The 26,260-nt window shown below is 34.8% G+C and overlaps 1 pseudogene; it reads left to right on the top strand.

The window, feature by feature from the left end:
* The first annotated feature begins 710 nt into the window (after positions 1-710).
* LOC143647688 (serine-threonine kinase receptor-associated protein pseudogene) lies at positions 711-1,776 on the top strand (annotated as a pseudogene).
* Positions 1,777-26,260: the final 24,484 nt, after the last annotated feature.

Below are 26,260 nucleotides of genomic sequence, written 5' to 3'. Positions count from 1 at the left end.
TTCGTGTAAAGTTTAGGACTGCCATCGTCTGCCTATAGGCCAAGGTATGCGTTCTATTCTATTTCAAGTAAACTTTCACCATATATACTTGAATAATGAACTTTCAAATCACATATTGATTTTATCTCTTTACTTAAGCTGCAAATTATAATTTAAGTACAAAAAGTTTCAAGCCAGAAAATCATGCATGTGGATTTAACCTGAATGTTTTCTAGTTTAAATTTGCTGTGCCTCAAGTGTATCAACTTTAAATGCTATTCTATAACTACAGATTTTTGTAAGGATGCTTAGCACGTTATATAAGGAATAAAAAGAATGGTAACTATTATAATAGTTGCCAAAGGATGACAACTTCTCCTTTATTAGCTATAAAACCAGTGCCTGGCTTTATCGTCACTTCCTGCGGGTACCAGTGTGGACAGCGTGGGCCATGGCCCAGCTGCTTCTCGGGTTGTCCCCCCTCCCCTACTCTCCTCCCTTCCTCTCTTTCCCTTCCTCCATGGCTGTCATACACTGGTCCCTGACTCCCTGACCTTTCTCTAACTCTCTTCTGACCTTGGAGCCACAGGATTAGCCTTGTTTTCCTGTTTCCCAGCCCAGCCCCAGTGTCAGAGAGGGGAGCCTTGCAGAGTCAGACTTGCCACAGCTGAAGAGAGAAAAGACAACAGCGACCTTCCACTCACCAGCCAAATCACTGGTTCCCCGCAGCCATGGTAATGAGGCAGACCCTTCCCACCCGCTTGAGCCACAGAAGACCCAGGGTTGACTTGGCCTTCAGCGGCATCACTACTTATGGCTATTTCTTAACAGAGCTTGCAAAGATGGTAAGCTTATGCTATGCCAGGGAGATATAGGAAATGGAACACTTTTGGGTCATAAGGGTGCTTATTCACTATTTGGGTTACAACAGTGAATAAGGATGCAACCAAAGCCACTATAGCAGCTGCAGATTTCACCAAGCATGGGATGCTGTCTCAGGAGGTGAATTGATTACCCTGGCTCTTAAACACATTGTCAAATCTATGCATTTCACTCAGGATAGTAATCATGTGTTAACTGGGGACAGTATAAACTGTTACGCATATATGACTTGAACAAACCTGAATCAGAACCTAAGGAAATCAGTGGTCAAACCGCTGGCTTTTAAAAAGGGTCTAGGCTGTAGTAATGATAAACAGATTCTATCAGCTGATGATAAAGTTTTCGGCCCTTGGGATCAGATTACTATGACAGAAGTGAAATCTTTAAATTTTAATGTCTGTTACTAGTATATATTCCTGAAGGAGAGATCTGGGTAATGATTTATGGATGGCCTATTGCTTTTTCACAATGCAGTAAATTTAGAGCCAAATAAATCCTTTGAAGCTCCTGCAACCAACAATTCCACATCTCTTCATTCTGAGAAAGAATTTCTTGTTGCAGGTGGCGAAGAGTTTAAATTTTATAAGTATGATTATAATAGTGGAGAAGAATTAGAGTTCTACAAAGGACATCTTGGTTCTATTCACTGTGTGAGATTTAATCCTGATGAAGAACTCTATGCCAGTGGTTCTGAAGATGGAGCAATGAGACCATGGCAAACTATGGTAGGAAAAACACATGGCCTTTGGAAAATGTGTGCTTCCTAAAGATAATGGTGAACTGGCAAAGCTGAAAATCAATTTTCTTGAGACAACAGGAGAAGACATAGAAGAAATTGCTTCAGATAATTCCAATTTCATTTATAGCTCAACTCCTGAAATTAAGGCACATGCCACAGATAATATAAACTTATAATCAAAAACAAGCAAGCAGAGAAATGCATCGGCTTTCCAGAGTTACTCTCTGCTCAAGGAAAGCATGGGCAATAAATAATGGGGATATCAATTACCTCCAGTGCTGGAACTAACTGACGCAGTGTTACCTGTAAGTGAAAACTCTTGAGATTACAAAGGCAGATGGACTAGTGCTCTTATAGTAACAACAAGCCTACTGTCTTTCTGAATGAATATGTGCAAGCCAACATCCAATTTCTCTTTTTTATGATTACATTTCCTGTAGCTGCTGATGTTATTATGGAGAAAATATATATAATGGCCTCTTTTTCTGACTTTTCCCTTAAGTCAGAAAAGTCTTTTTTGCTTTAGTTGTAAAGAGGAGGGAATACATGATAAAGCAATTGGTTCGATTTGTCTTTCATTGTATACTGCTTCTGAACATCCAGTTGTTTTTAGTTATGTAAATAAGATGCCTCTAAAACAAAACAAAACAGAACAAAACAGTGCTGGTTTCTAGGTGAGTGCACGAACAAGGGAGACAGCTTTCATACAGAAATAATCAGTTATGTTTTATGATAAGGAATGTGAAAAATTCCACATTATGTACAATAGATATATAATTAAACCCCAACCAGAAATAATCAGTGTATTCATTAATTTAAAAGATGGACCTTGATTGGAAAACAGCTTCACTACCTACAAGCTGTTTTAGAATGGAAAGATAAAATATTCATTCTTATTTTTAATTTCCTCATCTAACAGTGTTAATATTAATACCCACCTTCCAGAGCTGCAGTTTTCAAATTACATGACTGTTGTACTTAGAGGGCATAACGCAGTGCCTGACACATATTAAGCATTCATCAAATGTTGGTTCCCTCTTCATCCTCTCAGCCAAGGCCTTAGCTTAGCCACTCAGGCCTCCTTTCCCAGGAAGGGTTCATTTCTTCCAATTTCTCTCCCCCATATCAGAATTGTTTGCAGAAGAAAATTATTCTATAAGCATATTCACATAAAATGGTTTTATTTTTATAATAATATATTGGCCTTTTATGTTAGTGGATGGGAGTCCCTCAGATTTACTAGTACAAAAATATCATATAAAATGTTTAAATTATGTAATGAGAAAATATTAAGTATATAACACTTTCTGAGGGCAAGGTATTATATTAATTGCTTTACACATATTGACTTATTTAATTATCCCTCCAAATCCTGTGAAGTCAGTAAAAGAGCCCTGGCTCCTGTAAAGAGCTAGTTGGAATTTTTGTATCCAGCACCCAGGGTTTTTAAAATATAAGAAAACATTTTGAATATATGGAGTAAAACAATGACTAGAAGAATTTTGATCCATCTTTGTAGATGCATCAGTGACCTGGCATGAAGAAAGGAATATAACAATCCACTTTAATGAAATGAAACTGATAATATTAGAAAGCAAACACATGCCAAAGCTGTTTTTCAGGATTTTCCCTGAACCTTGGATATACTGAGTCTCAGTTAGATGATTGGATTGCAAAGGGAGATAAAACCAGGGAATTCCAAAGCTGCAGAATTGATAAGATATTACACATAAAACTGGGATTCCAGAGTATGTACGTTTAATGTAAAGAAAAATGGGAAAATAATCTGGTTACATGGAAGAAGACAGCAAGACAATCTATCCTTCTCTCTTTGGCATTGAGGAAAGGAAAAAAAAAAAAAAAAACTACCCTGAAAAGTCATATTCACAGGATGACCCTTAACCAGTAATATTGCACAGGTTAAATTCACAATAAACATGAGGTCTAAAACAAAGCAAGAGTGTCCATCATTTTTGTCATCACTGAAATAAGGCATGGAAAGAAAACATGTGGCATACAGACTGGAAAGAAAGTAATACACCTGTCTTATTTGCAGAAAACATGAGTATTTAGTTTGAAAATCAAAGGAATTTATAAAACAGCAACCAGAACCAATGAACCAATACAACAAGATTGCAGGATTATCAGATCAATATACAAACTCAATTGCATTGCTATATAATTAAGTAAATATTTAAATAAATAAATCTATAAAAAATTCATTTTAACATTCATCAAAAGGAAGGCTTAATAATAAATTTTAGAAAGGATATTATAATTATATCTAAAGTTAAATTGTGGCTCTGACAGTGTGTTTTGCATTTTCTCTTTACTTCTCAGTGTGATTCAATTATTTCATAATAGATAAAAAGAGAAATAATAATATATTTTTTATGACTAGATTATAATCCAATCCTGCTTGTTTCTCAAATTCAGATCTGAGCTCAATTATCACTTCTTTTCAAAGCCTTCAATGATTACTTCAGTTGATGCAGTCCTTATCTCTTACATGCACACACACAAACACATATACACAGACATGCATGTCAATGATTCTCTTTGGTAGATTGTCACATTAACAGCCTTAAATAAATACACCTTGCAATATCTATGGCCATGTGCAGTCCTCTCGCATATTGACCCTAAGATTGGCAATATGACTTGTGTAGACCAAGGAGGTATCAACAAACTGATACAAGAAATTTGATAACTGCTGTGCTTTGGGGATTGTTTTTTTTGTCCTTTGTGACCACCATGCAAATAAGTCCTGGAAAACCCTGAAGTAGACCACCCAGTAGCCATCACCGACTTCTGGACATGTGAAGGAATTATTTTGAACCTCCAGCTCCAGCCAAGTCACCATATGATTATATCTGTGTAGGTAGCTGCAGATCAGACTAGAAGAACTGATTAGCCCAAATCATCAACCCATCAAATCATGAGCCAATAAATAAGAGTAATTTTGCTCCTCTAAATTTGGTGTGGTTTGATGCATAGCAATTTGATCTATTTTCCACCACATTACCTATTTTTTGTTTTCTTAATGGCAGCAATTACTATCTGGAATTACCAAGCTTATTCATTTTACTTTGTTTATTGAATGTGTCTCCTCAGTATAATGTGAACTCTATAATAAAAAAAAATAATAAACTCCAAAAACAAAAAAAAGCTAAGGGCAAGCCTGATCTATTAGGTTCAGTATTGAATTCCCATGGCCTAAAATACTTTTGGCATGCATTTGATATTAGAGAAATATTTGAAATTATCTTGAATAAATAAATGAATTCATATCAGCACCTTCATCTGAAGGGATTCCTATCAGTTTATTTCCATGGAATAATGATATATACCCTTAAATTTGAACTCTAGGGTTATTTGAAACATAGAACAAACTTGGTGTTCAATGACTCTTACAACAGGGTTATAAAAGGAATTTAACTGGAAGATACTTATATATGTTTTACATATCTAAAATTGTGTATATATTATTTTAATGTATAATATATTAATAGTGTTACAGTATGGATTGGTTCAGTTGAATACATGAGAAAAATGAACATGCAGCATGCATGTTCAACTTATTGGCCTTTAATTTATGTTGAGTTACGATAGACAAAAATACTGGTTTTGACTACTGAATTCTATGACTAAATATCTGTTAAAGTGTCTCTGTCACAACCCATATACCAGGGTCATCAAAGGTTTTTGTGAGGTCCCATAGCACCACTGTAAATCACCTGATAAAATTGAGAGACAAGACTAAGTAAGTGATAGCAGATGGAGGTCAATTTATCACCTTACTGATAAAGGCTACGTATAAGGATTTAATTTTTAATGCACACAGAGAGGATCTGCTTTGTAAAAAAAGCTGCCAGAATTATGCTTATTTACCTGTACTGACTGAGGTAGATTGGCCCTTCATACACAAACACACACTCACACACACACACACACACACACACACAGTCACACATTCAAATTTTCGACCCAAGATTTATGATGTGAATGAGTGGAGGAGAATTCTTGCTCCCATCACTTAGTTAGTCCCATTAGGAAAACTGAAGAAACTAAGGAAAATATGTTCCATTTATCCCCATATTTAGCAAAGAAGTCTCTCAAAATTATCTGGGTAGAAAGAAGGCAGAGTTCACTCTTCTTAAACTATTTAACCTCCCTTTAAATGAGAGGAAAAAATCAACAATGAGGGAAAGAGATTCCCTTCACAATACTCAGTGACTCTCCTTTGGAAACATTTCCGTTATGGTCAGGTAAGTATGGGTTTATCCCCTTTAGGAAAAATCAACTGCAGGGGCAATTTTACTGCCACCCTCATAAATTACAAACAGTGCATAAATTAAACTTAATCCTGGGTCTCATTCTACTCAAGGCTGAAAATTCAACCACTTCTTCATTCACTCAATATAAATTCTCTTTTTATCCAATTTTGAAGAAGGAATTAAATGTTAAAAATAAAATTTTATTGTTAATTTATGACAATTTATTTCTGATGGAATTAAAGTTCAAAACTGAAGTATGTGACCCTTGTCGGTAACATTCTAAATAAATTAGATATTTAAAATTCAGCCTCACCAAGTCACCTAGTTTGTTGAACCCTTTAAATGAGAGGAAATGAGAGCTCAAGGAGTTCTTGACATATAGGTAGAGTAGGGTCTCTCAGCATTTGCAGATTGAATTCTAAATAGAATAGCAATCATTTTTCCTGTACTTGCAAATCATATTACTCAAATATCAAATCTCTAGAGAGTCTAATTTTTAAGGATTCTAAGAAGTCAGTCAGATAAACCAAGTTATTAAACCCCTGGTTTATACACCTACCACATTTAGGAAGCAAAACAATTCCTGGGTTCTAGATCAGAGACTATTATATTTTCAGAAGTCACTTCTAACCTCAGTTGAAATTTTACCAGGATACCAAACAATCTGTAGTATTTTTCTGGAATCCATGGTCTGACCTGTAAAATTAAACTTGAATGGGAACAATCTTTCAGCAAAGGGCTTATTTTGGCATGATGAATTTATTACAACATCGGCTGGGGGGCTGTCTGTGCAGAATGTCTATTTCTAAAAATCGAAAATTTTAAAAATTTTAAAAATATAGATATTTTTGATGCTGAAACTCCAATCTCCCATTATGTATGTTAAAACTTTATATGTTCCTCCTTGAACTCTTCGATGTTGACATTTCAATGTTGTGCTGATATTGGTGAATATGGCCTCACGATGTTTTGTGAAGTCTCATCTCACCCTCCAAACTGAAGTAGTTACTATTTTTATCACTATTTCAAAGATGAGGAAACTAAGAATAAAGAAATCAATATTTGAGTCAAGATCACATGGTTAAGGAGAGTGTAGTTCAGTGGTAGAATTCTTGCCTGCCATGTGGGAGACCCGGGTTCAATTCCCTTACTTCCTTTCCTGTTATTCTTTATATATTTTGTTCTCTATTCTCACTAACTCCTCAAAAATATACAGTAAATAATTTATATAGAAGTGTTCTGCTAATAACGTTATGTCAAAACTTCATCTTGAGAGTACCTCATATATCACGTCATATAATGGAAGACATTAGAAAGAGAAAAGATATTAGCATTTACATAACTTCAGTAAAATATGGTAATAAATATGAATCTAGATTTCAAGCAATTAGCAGGCCAGCATATGTACTAGGAAATAAAATTTTTGATCTAAAGTCAGAATGGATTCAGGGTCTTTGTTTCCTTCACTCACTTTGTCAGGAAATAATGAGAGTTAATAGTTCACAAATTATAAACAAGTGCTTGTTGCGAAATGACATGAGTTTTGAAATGCTTTTGCAGCATGACTGTAGTTGGAAACAGACTTTTGTCATCATTTTAAAAGACAAATGCGTTACAGTCAGGTCAGTTTAGTGTGCAGTAGATGTTAGTTGAAACTCATTTTCATTGCCTTTTTTTTCTGACTATAAATATTCACTGCAACAAATCTCAAAAATACCAAGAGAAAAATTAAAGTATTTGGCTATATTAGAATTGCCTTTTATTGAATCTACATACCCTGTGATCCATTGTTTAAGACATAAGTTAATATTGAAAATGCAATGTAAGATGAAATAAGAAAGAAATGCCAATGTCTTTTATTTCCTCAGACCATATATTTGAGCAATTCTATGAAAAGTGTCTATGGTATATTTTATTCTCAATATTTATAATAAAGATAGTAGCCAATAACTTATTTGGTTCGACTAAGAAAATAAGTCAGTTATACTGATTTATCTTTGCATAATACTATGAAAGTTACAGGTGATTTTATAGGTAGTATTTCATTTATTACCCATTATAAACATTTAATAAATCCTTATAGGTTTACAGACAAAACATGTAGAAAGTAGAAACCCAGTTTTCTCTATTATTAACATTGTACATAATTGTGATACCTTTGTTACAAATGATGAAACAATGTCATGAGTCTCTATTTGACATTAGAGTTCATTTTGTTGTAAAAGTCTATGCTTTTTAAAACTTATTCTGGTAACATGGACACGATATAAAAGTACCCCTTAAACCACATTGAATTATGAAATTCACTGTTTCTGATTACATTCATAGTATTGTGCTACCCTCACCACCATCTTATTATCAAAACTTTTCCATCACTCCAGGCAGAAAGACTGCCCCAATTAAGCATTAGCTTCCTCTTCCTACCCTGTTAACTTGTATTCTAATTTCTTGTATTCTCCCTAACTTGTATTCTAATTTCTTTCTCTATTAGTTAGAGAAAGATTTGCACATTGATTGATGTGCAAATATCTGTTCAAGACCCTGTTTTAAAATCTTTCGGGTTTAAACCTAGATGTGGATTTACCTGATCATAAGGCAATTCTATACTTACTCTCCCAGGAAATGTCAAACTATTTTCCACAGCAGGTGCACCATTTTATATTCCCATGAATGTTTTCCTATTTCACCACACTCTAACACATTTTCTGTTTTTTGAATAGCCATTCTAAGTGGGTGTGAAATGGTATTTCACAATTTTCATTTGCATTTCCCTAATGGTTAATGATGTTAAGCACATTTTCATATGCTTACTGGCCATTGCTATATCTTCTTTGGAAAAATGCCTATTCCAGTCTAGCTCATTTTTTAATTAGCTTTTTTAAATCTTTTTCTTGTGGAGTTGTAGGATTTCTTGGTATATTCTATGCATTAAACCCTTAGCTGACACGTGATTTTCAAGTATTTTCTCCCATTCTGTAGGTTGCCTATTACTTTCATGATGAATTCCTTTGATGCACAGTCATTTTGATGAGGTGCCATTTATTTATTTATTTTTATTTGTCATTCATTCTTTCATGTGAAATCTTAAAAATCTTGCACAATACAATATCCTGAAGATATTTTTCTGTTTCCTCCTAGGAGTTCTATATCTGGGATTCTTATATTTATTTCTTTGATCCTTTTCAATTAACATTTGCATACGGTATGAGGAAGGGGACTACTTTCATTCTGTTGCATTTGGATAATCAATTTTTTGAAGATATTATACTTCCCCCATTATATAGACTCAGTACCCTTATCAAAATTCAGTTAGTCACAGTGGTGAAAGTTTATTTTTGAACACTTAATTCAACTTCATCTGTCTACATGTATGTCCTTGGGCCAGTACCACACTGTTTTCATTGTATCTTTGCAATATGTTTTAAAGTAAGGAAGTATGAATACTACAAAGAAGGCTGTTGGAATTTTATTGGGATGCAATTGAATCTGTAAATCATTCTGGGTAGGCTTGGCATCTTAACAATATTTAGTTTTATAATTCAATAACATGGAATGTATTTCCATTAATTTAGATCTTTGATATCTTTCAGCAAGATTCATAATTGTCTATATATACTTTCTTTACAAACATAGTTACATTGATTCCTAGATATATTATTCTTTTAGCTCTATTGTAAATAAAATTTTTATTAATTTCTTAGTTCAATTGTAGATTCCAACAGCAGTTTTTGCAGGAATGGAAAAAGCAATCATCAGATTTATATGGGAATGTAAAGATCCTGAATAGCCAAAACCGATCTTGAAAAAGAAAAACAAAGTTGGAGTATTCACACTTCCTTACTTTAAAATTATAGAAACACTACTAATTTTGCTCATTTGTCTTTTATACTACCAATTTTAGTTGTGTGTTCTTTTCCAATTTGGATGACTTTTTTTTTCTCTTGCCTCACTTCTCTGGTTAGAACTTACAGTGACTCTGGGTTCAGGTTTGCTTAGTAACTCGTGCAAAGGAACTTGGTAACATTTGCTACGCTCAGCATCTCCAAACATTCGTGTCTACACTCCTGTTTTCTCTGTCAGCACGATAAGCATCTCTAAATGTCTGTGTCTCTTTCTGCTCTGGAGCAACTGCATTTTCTCCAAAATGTTTTCCCTTTAAAAGACTCCAGTTAACTAATCAAAACCCACCAAGAATGTGCTGTCATGTTTTCATCTAATCAAAAGGTCTCACCTACAACTAAGTGTATCACATCCCCATGGAAACAATCCAATCAAAGTATCAAGGTTTCCACCCCACAGTATTGAATCAGGAATTAAAAAAACATGGTGTCCCCACAAAATTGAATCAGGAAAAAAGACATGGCTTTTCTGGGGTATATAACTTCAAATCAGCACAGGTGGTGAAAATGTTATACATAATTTACGGGATAGACACTGAAACAGAAAAATCAAGAGATGTATTATGGCAGTGCACAGAATAAATTGCTGACAAGGATTTGACAACCTAACTCAATTTCAATGACTTTTACACTAAAGCACCCCTTTTGAAGATACCAACAATGCATTCTTTGAGATTAAATTTATTTTTTACCCCAAACGGGATAAATATATTTCTAATGTTTATTATTTGTCCAGTATAAAAGCAATGAGAGGGTGGGGCCATGATGGCTTAGCAGACAGTTCTCACCTGACGTGCCAGAGACCCAGGTTGATGAAATGGTGCCAGCATGTGAAAACCAAATAAAAACAAAAACAAAAGCAATGAGAAGTGTTTTCCTACAAATGGCATATATGCAAACATTTTAAGTGGATCATTTCAGTAAAATCATGAAATAGTGTCTAATGTCAGCTACTTTTAAAGGGGCACTGATGTGTGAGATGTTGTTATTAATGTTTTATTCTCAGTGACTTTTTACTCTCCACAACAGTACTCTGAAGTGGAAGTATCAATATCATCCTTTTGTCTACAAGTGAGAATTGAGGCCTAGAATTGTTGGGTAGCATGACTAAGATCTTACTCTACAAAGCGGAGAGTGGTAATTTGAATCCAGGCCAGAACCGCTCTCTCATAGATTAAAGTATATTATTAAAAATAGACAAATGTCCTCTTACTAATTTCAAGGGAAATACAAAACATTGCTCTCCATTTTGAGCACCTTAACTATTCTAATTTTCTCCTCATATATTATCTTCCAAATTGCATATGGAATTTGATATTCATAAATGGCAATGTATAAATATTACCATTCCAATTAGAAAATTGTCTGACGTATTTAATTGATATTAAGCAAGTGTTAATTATATGTCCGAATATGTAAATTTGTAGAATATGTAGGATGTTCTTCACTGTTTAATGGCATTATTTAGTGGATTTTAAATCATTTTGTTTCAGTGTTTAAATATTCTGAGCAGTTTGTCTGAAATCTTCTGAACCATTTTGAAAGGAAACATTTGCATAGTGATTTTAGTTGCTCAACCACATATTCATATATTTAAATCACTTGGATAACAACTCCCTTCACAGTTTTTGAAGCAAGAGGTGTTAAAGAGACTAAACAAGGAAAGGAAAAGTTGAACTCAATTCATGATTTTCAGTATGTTATTGATGGCCATAAAGATCATTAAAACATAGGCTGAATGGGTAAGGTAGATACTATAATATCAGGAGACAACAGTGACAATAAGAAAACAGCACATTCAGAATATTGATGAAACTAGAATGTGTCTTGGGATATATAGTGAATATTCATTCACTGAAGAAAAACCCATCTAATCTCCAAGTAATAATTCAGCATTCTAATTACATGGCTGTATTTGAGTTAATATGCTTACCAAGGATATGCACTTTAGTTTTACTTAACCCCATCATATCTTGATGCAAAATGTGGATGATTGTAAATTCCTGATGAAATACTTGGGCATTTTCTGTATTTACACAAATGAAAACAAAAATGTGTGTAAAAGGAAATGTTAGAAATTGATTTGGGGTTTTAAACCAAATCTAGTGTCTTTATGTTGTTCTTAAATGCTTATATATTAATGGAAAATATATTTTTGAAATACTGTTAGATCAGAGCTGTTGATTTCAGTGTTTCACCATATACTCTCATAATCCCTAGAACACTGCATAATTTTGCTATATGCTAGATTTGTTGATTTCAGTGTTTTCACCATATACTCTCATAATTCCTAGGACACTGCATAATTTTGTTATATACTAGATTTCATTAATTCTATGTAAGGAAAAGTCACTTTAAAAAGATCATATTTGAGAAGTAAATTTGAGATATAATTGTCGCTGACTTGGTAGAAGATAAGAGAAGGAAAATAGCCCTGTAACCAGAGAATACAATATTTCTCAATTCATGTTGTTAGTATTAGAGGTTAGTTTTGATCTATCCTCAATAACTTTAGAATAATGGAAATATTAAGTAATATTTGATAATCTTTTTTTCTTCTTTACTATTTTAGAAATTAATTTCTTCCAGGTATGCTTAAAATTTTTCAGAAAAAATGTCAATATAGTAGCTCAGACCTCAAAAGAAATGCTGTTGAGATAAATTGTCTGTTTGAGCTCTGATGAGATTACAGTCTGCCGCAGTATTTTTAACTTGCTGAGAGCTGTGTTCCAAGCCCTGGGAGACACAAGTATATTTGGTCCAGACTGTGCTTTACACACATGAAAACACAAGAGCAGAGACGAAGTTTATGTGCATCTCTGCCCATTCTTCTGGCTTCACACTTTTCAAATTATTTTTCAAAGATATACATTTGATGCAATGCCTTTATATATTGCATAAGGCTCTTAAATATTTATATAGCTTATTAAATTCAATATCATTAAATCAAATAGCTGATACAATCCAACTATCTCAATCATTATTTATGGATTCCAATTTTTTAAATTTACCTACTCACTAAAATTTATTTGTTCTTACAAAATCAATTCTTGCAGCATCTCCATGGTCATTCACAGACATGCACAAATTGGTGAAAATTTGAATCACCCAACATAAACTTTCCCAGCAAAAGTGGAAGAAGTTCATGCTCTGCCTCCTTGTTTTAGCTCTTATATTGGAAACGAGCATCATTTGCACAGTATATTTAACAGGACATTTTTAGCATTTTTACACCTTGTGTTGGTGATTTCAGTGTTCAAAGTAGCCAAAATACTGAAGAGCTATCAAATTGTTCCTAGGCCCTAGTTGGCTCTGATATTCCTTATATAGAAAGCATGTGTACTAACACATTTCATTTGGGTATGTGTTATAGTGCTGTTGGCCATGAGTTTGATGTTAATGAATCAACAATATATATTACATAGCAGAAAACACTCAGAAACAAGGCTATGTATTGATTAGCCAATGAAAATGTTCAGAACAGAAGCTCACAGGAAACTAACCCTGTATATCCCCCATGAACAATGGTTCAATATTTGCTAAATTAGTGTTTGTGGCAACTTAATAGAGCATAACAACTATAAATAACAAGAATCGACTGCACTTACTCACTTTATCCTCATGTGTTGCCTTTTGATTTTTTACTTCTTTTCTCAGAAGAATTCACTTACTAGTCTGTGTTTTCAATAAGGTATTTACCAAATAAACTAAAAAGTTTAGTTAAAACAGATTGTTGTCAAATCTAGTCACAAAGAGTTCCTTATAGCCAGAGAGTTGAAATGGCAAGAATCCAGTTTTTCTGACCAATTATTCAGTGGCATTTTATATATAATACTACATTTATATTTGATTAAATGTTTGACATTGCCTTTATTAAGTTTTAACAACTGTTTTCAGTTGTGAAAAGTCTATCTCGACAAAAGTTAAAAGTTTTGAACACCATAATTAACCTGTTTTAGGAAACTCATAGAATTTCTGTGATGTTTATCACCCTGAAGTCAAAATGAAATCATACGATAATGTCTGTCAGATGAGAAAATGATAAATATTTGCTGACTTAAAGAAACAAGTAGTTTTACTCTTCAAAAAGACTGAGAATTATACTGCTATCATGCCAGAAAAAGAACAAAATAATGGCTAGAAAGTTTTTACTGGCTTTTGAATGCTGAAGAAATAAGCAGTTTCACTTTTCAAAGAGACTGAAAATTACACAGCTATAATACAATGCAAAGAAAAAAAATAATAAGAAATGTTCATGGGCTTTTGAATACTCATTGCCAATTTGGGCTGTAGCAATTCCTCTACTGCATATTCTTGGGGATTGAATCCTGTGCCTCCTATCAAGACACATTTTAAGTCTTTACGCACTTTTCTGTGGGTATGGAGTAATTTGTAAATAAGATCTTTGATGATGTTATTACGAATTAGGTGTGGACTCATGTGAATAGGATCTGAAAAGATTCTTTAGAGTTAGGGCGAAATCGAATCAAGGTAGCCTTTCATCCTTATGACTGGGAGGCCTCATAAACAAGACATTTGGGCACAGTCAATAGGAAGAAGCCAAAAGTCAAAAGGAGCCAGAGAGGGGAGAGAGAGATCAACATAGGTGGTGGTTTGGAGCTATAGAGACCATAGAAAAACATGTTCTCAAACTTAATGCATTCCTGTAGGCATGGAATCATTGTAATGAGGTCCTTTTGATGAGGTTACTTCAATTAATATGTGGCCCATCTCAAATAGGCTGAGCCTTAATCCTATTACTGGAGTCCTTTATAAGAGAATGAAATTCAGATGGAGAGAAAGCCACGGAAGTAAGAGGCTGAATTCAGTGGAATCCAGAAGAAAAAGAAGTTAGACTAGGCATGTGCATTGCCATGTGACAGAGGAGTCCAGGACCAAGGATCCCCGGCAAACAGTTCCAGAAAGCCAGTCTTTCAGAAGGAACCATTATCTTGATGACACCATGATTTGGATTTTCTATCAGTTCAAAAACTGGGAGCTAATAAATTCCAATTGTTTCAACTGCCTGAATGCATGGGTTTCCTGGGCAGCTAAGGAAACTAAAACACCATGTCGTGTGGAACTGCTAAGACCAGAACGATACTGACCACTGGAGCAAACGAGGTACCTTGATTTTGGACTTCTAGCCTTAAAAGCCACGAAAAAATAAATCCTTGTTGTTTATGCAAACCCGTTATCTGGTATATATCACAGCAGCCCTGGCAAACTGAGACACAATTCAAGTAAAATTATGAAGATTCTGAGTCAGTAGAGGGGGCCAGGGTCATAGTTGAAAAGCAGGTGTGAATTTGGGAAGCCAAATGATTGGATAGATTAGTATGGTAGAGAAACTTAGAACTAATTTTCCCTAAAATGTCAAAACACAAAGAACACCAATTAACATTCTAGACAGTGGTGCTGGGAGCGTATTCATCTGGATGATGCTGGGAAGCTGCTCCCAGCCCAGTGGCAGCGAGTGGGGCATTTAGTTTGGTTTTGACCAAGCACTCAGTAAGAATAGGCAATAGTGAAGGAAAATTTAAATAAAAAGATCATAAGACTAAAATCTCTAAAAGAAATAAAGCACAAAAATATCACTATTTCACAGCCTAGTACATGAATACCCATGGTAGAGGTAGGTTGTCCCACAGAATAGAGGAATGGCTAGGATTCAGTAGCAAAAGTGAACTCGGGCCAAGACCAGCACTGGAGACATTTTACTTTATATTAGCTCATTGAAGGAATTTAAGATGTTGATCAATAATTTATGGATGATGGAATTTTTTTAATTATGACAGATAATCATTTTCAACTTTCTATTTCTAGGAATTTCTTCCATGTGTGCCTAAAATGTTAGAGAAACAATGCCAATCTTTCTGACTCTGGCCTTGAAATAAATGCTGCTAACAGAGCAAGGTAGAGTTTCAATTTTATTAATACTATTTTAAGACTGTATTGTACCATGTATTTTCATTATCAATAATTTAATAAACCTCTATGATCAAAATAAATTATTAGCTCCAGTAATAGCCTAGAAAAACGTTCCTTTGCAATTAGAAAAGTGTGCCAGTACTACTACAATATTTGCTACAACTGTTCTGACATTTTGATCCTGAATTCACTTTTGGATAAATTACATATCTTGTCAGAGCCTGGTTTACATAGGGCCACCATAACATGTTTATACAAGTAACATAATTACATCCTGAACCCAGCTGCCACCTGATTACATTTTCATTCATAACCCATCACGGCTGCTGTACTCATTATTCTAGGCTAAAAAGACTTTCAATAAAGAAATATCTTCATTTACTTACATGAAATTAGATCTGAGTTTTGCATTCTAACCTCCATTAACCCATTCTTAAGCTTGCCCAACAGTGACATGTGAAATCATTTTAACTTTATTGATACTCATGTTGAACAAAGCAAGATATGTAAGCAAAACCTTTAAGTGTTTTAAGATGTTGCATGGTAATGGCTAGTTTAAGAAATTACATTAGGAATTCCTCTATTGCAGAGGAAGAGCACCTTTAATTACTGGGCAAAAAAGCAAATTCTGTGTCTTTCACTACTTCTTTATTCTCTTTCCACAGGGCCTCAGCTCATTGACGTGACCTAATAACAATTCCTGGACCCAGATTTGTTTTTCTAACTGAAGGTGCAGCTCTCAAAGAAATGCTATATAATATTTAAATCAGAAGCATTTCCTAGAAATACAGTTAGCCTGATTTTCATTCTCTTACACATCAATTTAAAATGTGATCTTACACATGCTATTTTGGGTATTCAGAAAAACAAGACACTTGCTACTTTGTATTCTTAAATATACATATATATATTAAAGTCAGCACTTTCAGTGGACCTTAGGTGGCTTGGCTAAATTCCAATTTACATAATTATTCTTTGCCTATGCAAATCACTTCTTCAATTATAATTCTAAACTGTAGTTCCATTTCATGACCAAAAATTATTCTGTTTTTAATGAGTTTTTAAAACTTTTTCAGCTAAGCTTCTGGTTTTAGAGTTTCATGTATTTGCTTCTAAGCCGTATATCTGATAAATTGAGACAGCAAGCAGCCATTTTAATGCAGCAGCTTTGTCTAAATGGCCCTAAGAAAATACAAAAGCACACTGTTTTATAACCAAGCAGTATAGATAAAAAGAATCTGTCATTCCAATGCTTTTCCTCATCTAATTTATGGGAGTTTTACTTTCTAAATGTCTTTACATTGTTTAATTTTTTACAGAGATGTGTTATTTAATCATTTAAGCAACAGTTTTTAATTATGTTAGACTAGGACTAATTTCTAAGATGCTATCAGTCCAGTGTCCTCAAACCATCATTGCATAAAAATCCCTGTGCTCATGTTAAAATGTACTTGAAACTCAAAGTAACAGAATTCGTGGTCAGTCTGAGATATGTCAGAAGACAAGTTACTTGCTACTTTGTATTCGACTTTGTATCTACTTTGTGTCCAGATGGGAAAAATACCGGAGGCCTTTACTGTGGCTTTATGTAAATGTTCAGTGACAAGGAAATTATCTCACAAATATAACAAAAGTTCTAAAAATCCTCTTTAACCTTCTTCTGCCTTCAAAATGTTGCACCATACACCCTGCCCCTGCCACTCTCTTCATACCCATGTTGTGATGTCCTGCAATGCCTTTCTGGTGTTACTGGCATCCCTTTTACATCTACTATACTTGTGCTTACAGAGCAATCTTTCTGAATTCTCACATTTCTGATTAAACATTGAAAGTGTAAATGGTCTTTCGTTTTCTCATTTTGTTTATTTGTTTTTCAAGAAAATGAAGGCTTGCACTTACTTACATGTATTAAGAGGAAAAACCAACAGTATTACAGCAATTGAAAATATAAATGAAAAAGGTGATAACTGATGGATGAAAATCCTAGAGGAAAAGGAAGGAGAAAAGATGTAATCTGATGGAAAATAAGCTTTGGGCATTAGTCAATGTGTGATAATATCGATTTTTAACACAAAAACAAAGAGGAGGAGCCCACTTAAGATAGTCTTGAATTTAGAGAAATAGAAAAGCAGATGATCCTTTAGGATTAAAGAGTAGTGTAGTAGATTTGCATTGTCTTGCAAAGAGTATAACAGACAATATGCTGTTGCATATTGAAGTGCATTTTAAAGTCAAATATAAATCAATGAAATTATTGCCATGATTTAATGACAGCTCCCTCCAACATCTATTTGAACAAATTGAATATGCCCCCTTATAGAAAAGGCACAATCAAAATAACTGTCAGATACACACCAGGAAGCAAAATATGTAAGTCTGGGAGGAATATAGATTGTCATTCTAGACGGGAGGAAAAACAAAAACAAAATCAGCATTGTGTCCAAGATAAGGCTCCACAAGGTAAGAGAAGGTCGTGAAGAAGAAAAGAAATGAAAAGCAGCAATTTTACATTTTGAATTGAAGCGCTTCTGATGGGTGATGAAAACTGGTTGTGGCATACACGCAGATTACTAATACACAGTGGAGAGAGGTCATTGAAGTTATGGAGAATGAGAAGTTGCGGATATCAACGAATGCATATTGTACTTGCTGACTTACCACCATCACAAGGATGGTTGCCAGGAGTTCAAGACCCTCTAGTAAGTATGGGAAGAATAATGTAGGTCCATTTATCTACAGACAAAATTCCATTCAGAGCACTTAGGTGAGATCTTTTATGTGTATGAAAGCCTCCTTTGGGACTTGTGTCCTTGCTTAGCTGGATTTCTGTTTATGTGTAGACTCTCTTCAGTGTGCTATCTCCAACCACTTTGGTTTGCCTGTGCCATGCATTATATATTTTCCCTTATCTCTTGTCAGTAATGGAGTAACATTAACTGTATATATTGGCCAGATTTCAGTTTTGAAGAATAGCAATATAATTATTTTAAACAAAAAGTGATTGCTTTGAGGGTTGTAATTGTATTACAGATTCCATTAAAAGTTGAAGACACAAATTAGAGGATGAAGATACACCCAAAAAGCCACATTACAAAACTGGATAGAAAGGAAACATCTGCTTCTGTCACAACTGCAAAAACCCATAAGGGAAACCAAGGCCAGTGTGGTTGCCTTCATAACTACACCAGTTCAGCTACAGACTACCATTAGAATGGATGCCTGACATTTTGTATTTCATCTCACTGCATTTCATTGCAAAATCGAAATCACATATACAAACCAGGTCTACAGGAATCCAGGAAAGGTAGTATTTAGTTTTCCAACCTGTACAATATAGAAGTGATTCTAGAAATTTATAGTTGATATTAAGTAATGTGATCTATGGCAGTTTAAATTACAATAGCCTTCTATCTGAATTGCTACTTCAGGTTTTGTATGTAACTTTCTACAGAACCCCTAACAACCATTTCTATAAGAACTCTAGCTGGGTACTTCTAATTTCCCCTTGGTAGTCCACATCCTCTCTCTTGGTTCTGCTTCTTTCCAAATTGATGTCTTTATGTCACCAATGATGTCACAAAGATTAAATGAAAATCTTTTTATTTTTCATTTCATTTCATCAATGATGTCATGAAGATTAAATGAAAATAAAAATTAAATGGTAATAAAGCTTTGCAGGAGAGAGGTCCCAAAGAAATGAGTTTTGATTCTATTATTTGGCTCATTTAACAGATTCTTTTTCCACAAGAAAAAATCTCTTTTCAGGGTACGGTAGAGAGACGTAAGGACGTGTTTCATTTTGGCTAGGCAAGAATGTAAATTAATGAAACTATTCTGCTTTCAGCCTCACTATATCACTTCTATGCCTAAGGCTTTCCTACTGACATCAAGCTAATTTTATCTGGCTATTTTTTACCTTAAAATATCTTTTCCAGGATGCTCTTCTATATATATATAGAGAGAGAGAATATATATATATAGAATATATATGTGTGTGTGTGTGTGTGTATACATATATATATATACACATACACATAATTTTCCCTATAGGGAGAGCATGGCTTCCTCAACAGAGATGGGATACCTGAGACTGCTCTCAGGACTGGGGTTGGGAAACAGACGATGTGACAAAGAAAATGAATTTTGTCCTGGGGTTTGCAGTTCTTTGGGAGGTCTCAAGAAGCTTTTTCACAACTTGATGTTGATGCAGGCTCAAGCTAGTCGATTAATGTAGAAATGGAGCTCAAACAGAGGTCTATTGAATTCCTGAGCTCAAGTGCTTGGCTTAGCATGACCAACTATCTCGGTCGCCAGACACTGAGTAGTTGCCAATAAAGAATGTTCAGTTCCCAAATCAGGAAAATCCTGTACAAATCAGCCTAAACTGGTCACCGTATGCTGATTTGGAGCTCTCTCTCTCTTTATATATGTATATAAAGATTACATATACATAATATTATATATATATGTGTGTGTTTATATATATATATATATATATATATATACATATATATATATAAAGTCCTAACAAGTCTCCCCTCACAGAGAAATGTGACCCACGTGATGTCCAGCTGAGAGTACAAACAGACATGTAATATAGTTTCCTTTGAACTAAGTATGTTGTTTCTTTGCTCTTTTTTTAGGAACCTGAATATGCTGGTTTGAAAGGATTTATGTGCCCTAGAAAAGCCATGTTTTAATCCTAATCTCATTTTGTATAGGCAGCCATTTCTTCTAATCCCTGTTCAGCACTATAGGTTAGAAATTTGATCGCGTTATCACCCCGGAGATGTGATTCAATCAAGGGTGGGTATTAAACCTGGTTAGATAGAGATATGTCTCTACCCATTCCATGTGGGACTTGATTAGTTCACTGGAATTTTATTATAGAAAATGAGTTGAGATTCTGAGAGAGCAGAGAATGATGACAGAATGATGAGAAAACCACAGAATCCACCAGCCAGCAACCTTTGGAGATGAAGAGGGAGAATGCCCCATGGAGTTTCATGAAACAAGAGGCCTGGAGAGGAAACTAGAAGGCATCGCCATGTTTGCCATGTATACTTTCAGCTGAGAGAGAAACCCTGAACCTCAACATCCCTCTTCAACCAAGATATGCCTTAGATCAGACATTTCTATAGACTTGCCTTAATTGGGACATTACCATGGCCTAAAAACTGTAAACTTGCAACTTATTAAATTCCCCTTTTTAAAAGTCATTATATTTCTGGTATATTGCATTCTGGCAGCTAGCAAACTAACTTCTCAAACCACAGAAATCTCTATGATACCTTGGCTTTCCCATCATGTGACAATGCACGTGGTAGCTGTGTCTTCTTTCTATTCTGACTTCCTACTACTTCTTGCTTCTGGTTGCTCTCCATGGTTTATCCTTTGATATCCTATTTCCTCTGCTTATAAGGGCTTCAGTTATATTGAATTCAGTTTGAGCACATTTTAATTAAGTTTGAGCACACCTTAAACTAATAACATCTTCCAAGTACTTATTTACAAATGGGTATACACATACAGCACCAGAGATTGCATCCGCATCTGTGTATTCGTATTAACCTTTCCTGTTTCCAAACTACTGTCAAACTTGAACTTAAGATAAACCTTTTGGCCACCAGACTGGATAAAGGAAAGGGATGTGTTGAAAACCTGTGATATTCGGGGAACTCTGCTGGGGAAATGCCAAAATTGGTAAGTTGAAAGATGAAAATCAAAATCAATAGGAAACTTTCGTCTCATAGGAGAAGTTAGAATGCATGTCTCATATTCCTTTTGTTTTGCTTTATTTGGCAAAGAAGCAATTAAGCAGGTGAGAGATAACCCCATGGAAACCCAAAGAATGAAGAAAATCTGTCTAAAACATCTGTCTAAAAACTCTAAAGTTAGAAGATTAGAGGCTGATAAAGAAATATTCTCTGCAATAGGTTTAACACCTGCTCACGAAATTTTGCTCTAGTGCTATGCCACGTTTGCCAATCCACAGATAACTCTGTCAATCATAAAATCACTTAAATGAGGCCAGAATACCTTGTGGCAAGATATTTTTAAAAAAGCAATAGAATTGCACAGTCCAAGGAATGCTGTAATATCAAAGCTACAGAAGTGAAGAAAAAGTATGGATTTTCATTCATATTTTTGAAGTACTCTACTACATTTAAATATCATATATGAATTGTAAAGACTACCTACCATCAACTAAAATTTCCAGAACTCAATGCTTCTTTGTTTGTAGACAAATGGATTCATGCACATGCTCATGAGGCAGTTTTACTTATTTATATATTCCATTTTAGCATAAATTAGAATTTACATTTTGAAGACTGCTGATTTTTAGCAAACATAAATGCAAAATTAAATTTCAAAATTTTACTAACCTTGAAACTGCTTTTACTCTTTAAAATGTTCAAATCATGTATTTTCAGAAAATGTTGGTAAATGTTACCCAAGAAACAATACAATAACAGAAAATATGTCCTATTAAACTTTGAAAATTGGATAAGATTCAACTTTGAGTTTCATATTTACTGTGTAAATATTTTAAAAAATTTCTTCAAAAAGGTGTATGTACACATAATAAATTGACAGTATGTGAGTTTATATTTCAGATATGAAAAGACAATAAAAGAAAATAGAAAAAAAAGTAGGATTTAAGAATAAATTATTTCAAATTGTCTTAGTTGTTTTAGTTTGTGGGATTACCAAAAATTGTTTTCTTAAACATTTTTAGATTTTAAATGTGTCAATTTCTGAAAAGCTTCCTTTTTCATTGAAACGGGTGTAAGTAATGCCTTAATGAAATGACACCCAATATAAGAATGGCTCTAACCTCTGTGATTAGGCAGGTGCTTCAGTGGCATAGTTGCAGTAATGAGTAAGCCTAAAAAGCACTGAACTTGTCATAAAAATCATAGTGTTCTGGTCACGGCTCTGCCATTTCATCACTCGCAACACTATTTCATCAACAGAATGTGAGGATTAAAGTGAAATTTGGTTTTACATCATTTTACTTTCCTGCTTCAGCAACAAATAACGTAAAATGGGCTAACATAACAACAGGAATTTATTGGCTCATGGTTTTAGAAGTTAGACAGCATGCTGTGGTCAAGAAATCTCGACCACAGAAATCTCTATGATACTTTGGCTTTCCCATCGTGTGACAATGCACGTGGTAGCTGTGTCTTCTTTCTATTCTGACTTCCTATTACTTCTTGCTTCTGGTTGCTCTCCATGGTTTATCCTTTGGTATCCTATTTCCTCTGCTTATAAGGGCTTCAGTCATATTGAATTAAGTCTGAGCACATTTTAATTAAGTTTGAGCACACCTTAAACTAATAACATCTTCCAAGTTCTTATTTACAAATGGGTATACACATACAGCACCAGGGATTGGGACCTGAACATGCCTTTCAAACCCCGACACTCCTTTCTCTGGATCCCAAAACGACATTCTCTTCCCACATGCGAAATATGTTCTTTTCATCACAACATCCCGAAAACCTTAAGTCATTTCAATAAAAATGCTAAGTATTCTCATCAAAATCGATCATGGGTATGGTATGTTCTGGAGCAAAATCCCTTCTTGTCTGCAGCGCTGTGAAATCTAGAAAGCAACTTGTTTGTTTCCATTATCCAATGGACGGATAGGCAGAGGATAAGCATGCTCATTCCAGAAGCAAGAAATTGCAAGGAAAACTGGGGTCATGGGTCCAAACAAGTCCAAGAACCAGCAGGGAAAACTCCATCAGATTTCAGAGTTTCAAAGCCATTTTTTACTTGATTTTTTGTCCTCCAAACCTGGAAAAAGCAGTAGCCCCACCCTTCCTAAATAATTGTATTAAGGCCACACTCTCCCCAAACAGTAAGGTGTAGGCTGCATCATCTTCTAGCATCAGAAAGGCCAGAAGGCTCTCCATGAATGCAACAGCACAGACCCCACCACCCACCACTGGGGTGGCAGCACTCTCCCTGAAGAACGGGACACAAACTGCCCTCTCCACACATGTATGTGGACCTCCTCTCTTGACCCAAGATCTTTTCAGTCCAGATCTTTTTCTACCATGATTCTGCTTTTGAAGTAATTTTTGATTAGTTTGTTTCTTCTCTGACCCTTTCAGTTCAGACTGTGAGTGGTTTTCCTCATATCAATTTTGAAAAAAACCTTGTCAGCTTTGTATACACTTAAATAGGGTCCAAATCTTCAGATAACAGAACTTTTTCACAAATTAATCTTGGATAATTACATTTCCAATCCTGACTTCCACTGGAATGACTGATTCATGTTCAGCCACCTTTTAGCAAAGGGTTTTTCATTTAAGGCCTCGCATGCAACTTTTCCTCTGAAGGTTCACTTCCTGAAAGCTATGGGAGAGCCCTCATAGAGCCACTTCTGTTTCTTGTCTCAGAGCATGCTACCTAGACTTTCCAAATTATTAATTGCTGGTTCATTTTTGCTTTAGAGTTTAATTTTCAGTGTATCTCTTTCCTTTCACATTTTACTATAAACTGCAAAGAGAAGCCAAGCTGCACTTTCCACATAGCTTAGAAATCTCCCCAGCTGAATATCCAATTTCATTGTTTTCAAATTCTGCCTCCATCTGGCATCTGAACTCAATTTAGATAGGATATTTGCTATTTTATAGCAAGGATCACCTCCCTTCCAATTTCTCAAGATACAGTCACCATTTCCTTCTAAGAATTGACAGAAAGAAATAACTTTAACATTAGTTTTTCTACCAACATTTTGTTGATGATGAATTACTGTCTAGGATGTTACAAACTTCTCTACAACTCTCACTTATTTCTGAACCCTCACAATACTTCCATTCTCTACTCATTACCAATCCCTACGCTGTTTCCACATTTTTAGGTCTTTGCAAGAGCAGCACCCCACTTTCTGGTATCCAAAACTGTTTTAATTTCCTAGCTGCTAAAACAAATACCGTTTAACAGGTTGTCTTAACAGTTGGAATTTATAGGTTCATGATCTCAAAGATACTATGGGGAAAGTATCTTTGGGTTGGCCAACAATCTTTGGGGTTTCTTGGCTTTTCCATCACATGGCAATGCACATGGCAGCATCTTCTCCTTTTTTCCTTTCATTCCATTGCTCTCCTGTTTCTGGCTGTTCTCTGTGGCTTCTTTTCTCTGTCCAAATTCCTTTGCTTTTAAAGACTTCAGCTATACTGAATTAAAATCCGCCATCATTCAGTGTGGGAACACCTCAACTAATAACATCTTCAAAAGTCCTATTAATGAATTGGTTTGCATCCACAGCCAGAGATTGGGATCTTAACATGCTTTTTATGGTGGGTATGTTCCAATCACCGATGCACAATGTGTAAATATTATACATATTTTCTTTCAGTTGCTCTTTTCAAACCATGTCATACCATATCTGTTCAAAAGAAGCACACAGATAAAATAAAAGAAGTCACATCTATTTGCTAAATCACTGAGATATTTGAATTCAGTATATGAAATACCTTCACTTTGAACATCAATTGGGCCTGGGGACAACCTTACTCACCTAGACTAAAATTGACAGTGAATGAAAATTTTGCAATACTCTTGGGTGACTTTCCAGCTCAAGCTATTCATGTTTATTCTGGATTGCTACCTCTCTTGTTTTCTTCTCAGCTGTATCCTTCCTCTATCCAGAAATGTTATGATGGTCTACTTCATGTCTCATTGCTGTCAGCCTCTAGATACATCATTTATGAAATTCTGCTATGAAAGAATTATTACTTAAGTAATTAATGTGGGAAATATGAGTGGCATGTATTCCTATTGTCATTTCTATTCATTTATAGTGCAATTGGTAGCCAGTTAATCAAAAGTATGACATATCTGGCTTGGTTTGGATGAGGTTTGTTTAAACTTTAGACATGGTTGTGTCATGAGATATACTATATTATAAGGGAAAGAGTAGTGGCAGTTGGAAGATTTTTTTTATCACAATCCATATTTTGCCCCCTTATCAACTTGGGGCAAAATTAAACCCAATCACTGCCACCTGTTGTTTTGTTCAGGAGCTTAGAATGTGACAGCTGGTTTGAGTTTTAAGTACTGAAATACATTATAAAATAACAATTAAATATATAATCCATTGCAAATGTACAGAAACTCTGCTTGATTCTTTTAGAATAACTTTATTTCTTACATGAATCTTTCGAAGTAAGTATTAACAAGTCACGTGAGGCTCAGACATGAAGCAAACTGCCTTTAGTTACAAAACTGGTTAGTGGCAAAGCTGATATTACAATTCACGTCTTTGCATTTCTAATATGTTTTCCACTACTTATTTTCCATCCATTTCCTTAGGCTACTGTAGCTATTAGAATCTATTACAAATGCTTTCTTTACTTTTCTTCTTTCTTCCCTCCTTCCCTCCCTCCTTCCCTCTCTCTCTCTCACTTTCTCTCTTTCTATCAGCTCTGCTTTCAGGTAGCACCATCTCCCTGACTCAGTGTCCTGACTTAGTTACTGACTTTTTTTTTTCTTTTTACTACATGGACAGGTGCTGGGAAACAAACCCCGGTCTC

The sequence above is a fragment of the Tamandua tetradactyla genome, chromosome 10 (assembly GCF_023851605.1).
Source record: "Tamandua tetradactyla isolate mTamTet1 chromosome 10, mTamTet1.pri, whole genome shotgun sequence".
Classification (NCBI taxonomy): domain Eukaryota; kingdom Metazoa; phylum Chordata; class Mammalia; order Pilosa; family Myrmecophagidae; genus Tamandua; species Tamandua tetradactyla.
Note: the sequence above shows the minus strand (reverse complement) of the source record. Positions and strands in the feature narration are given on the sequence as shown.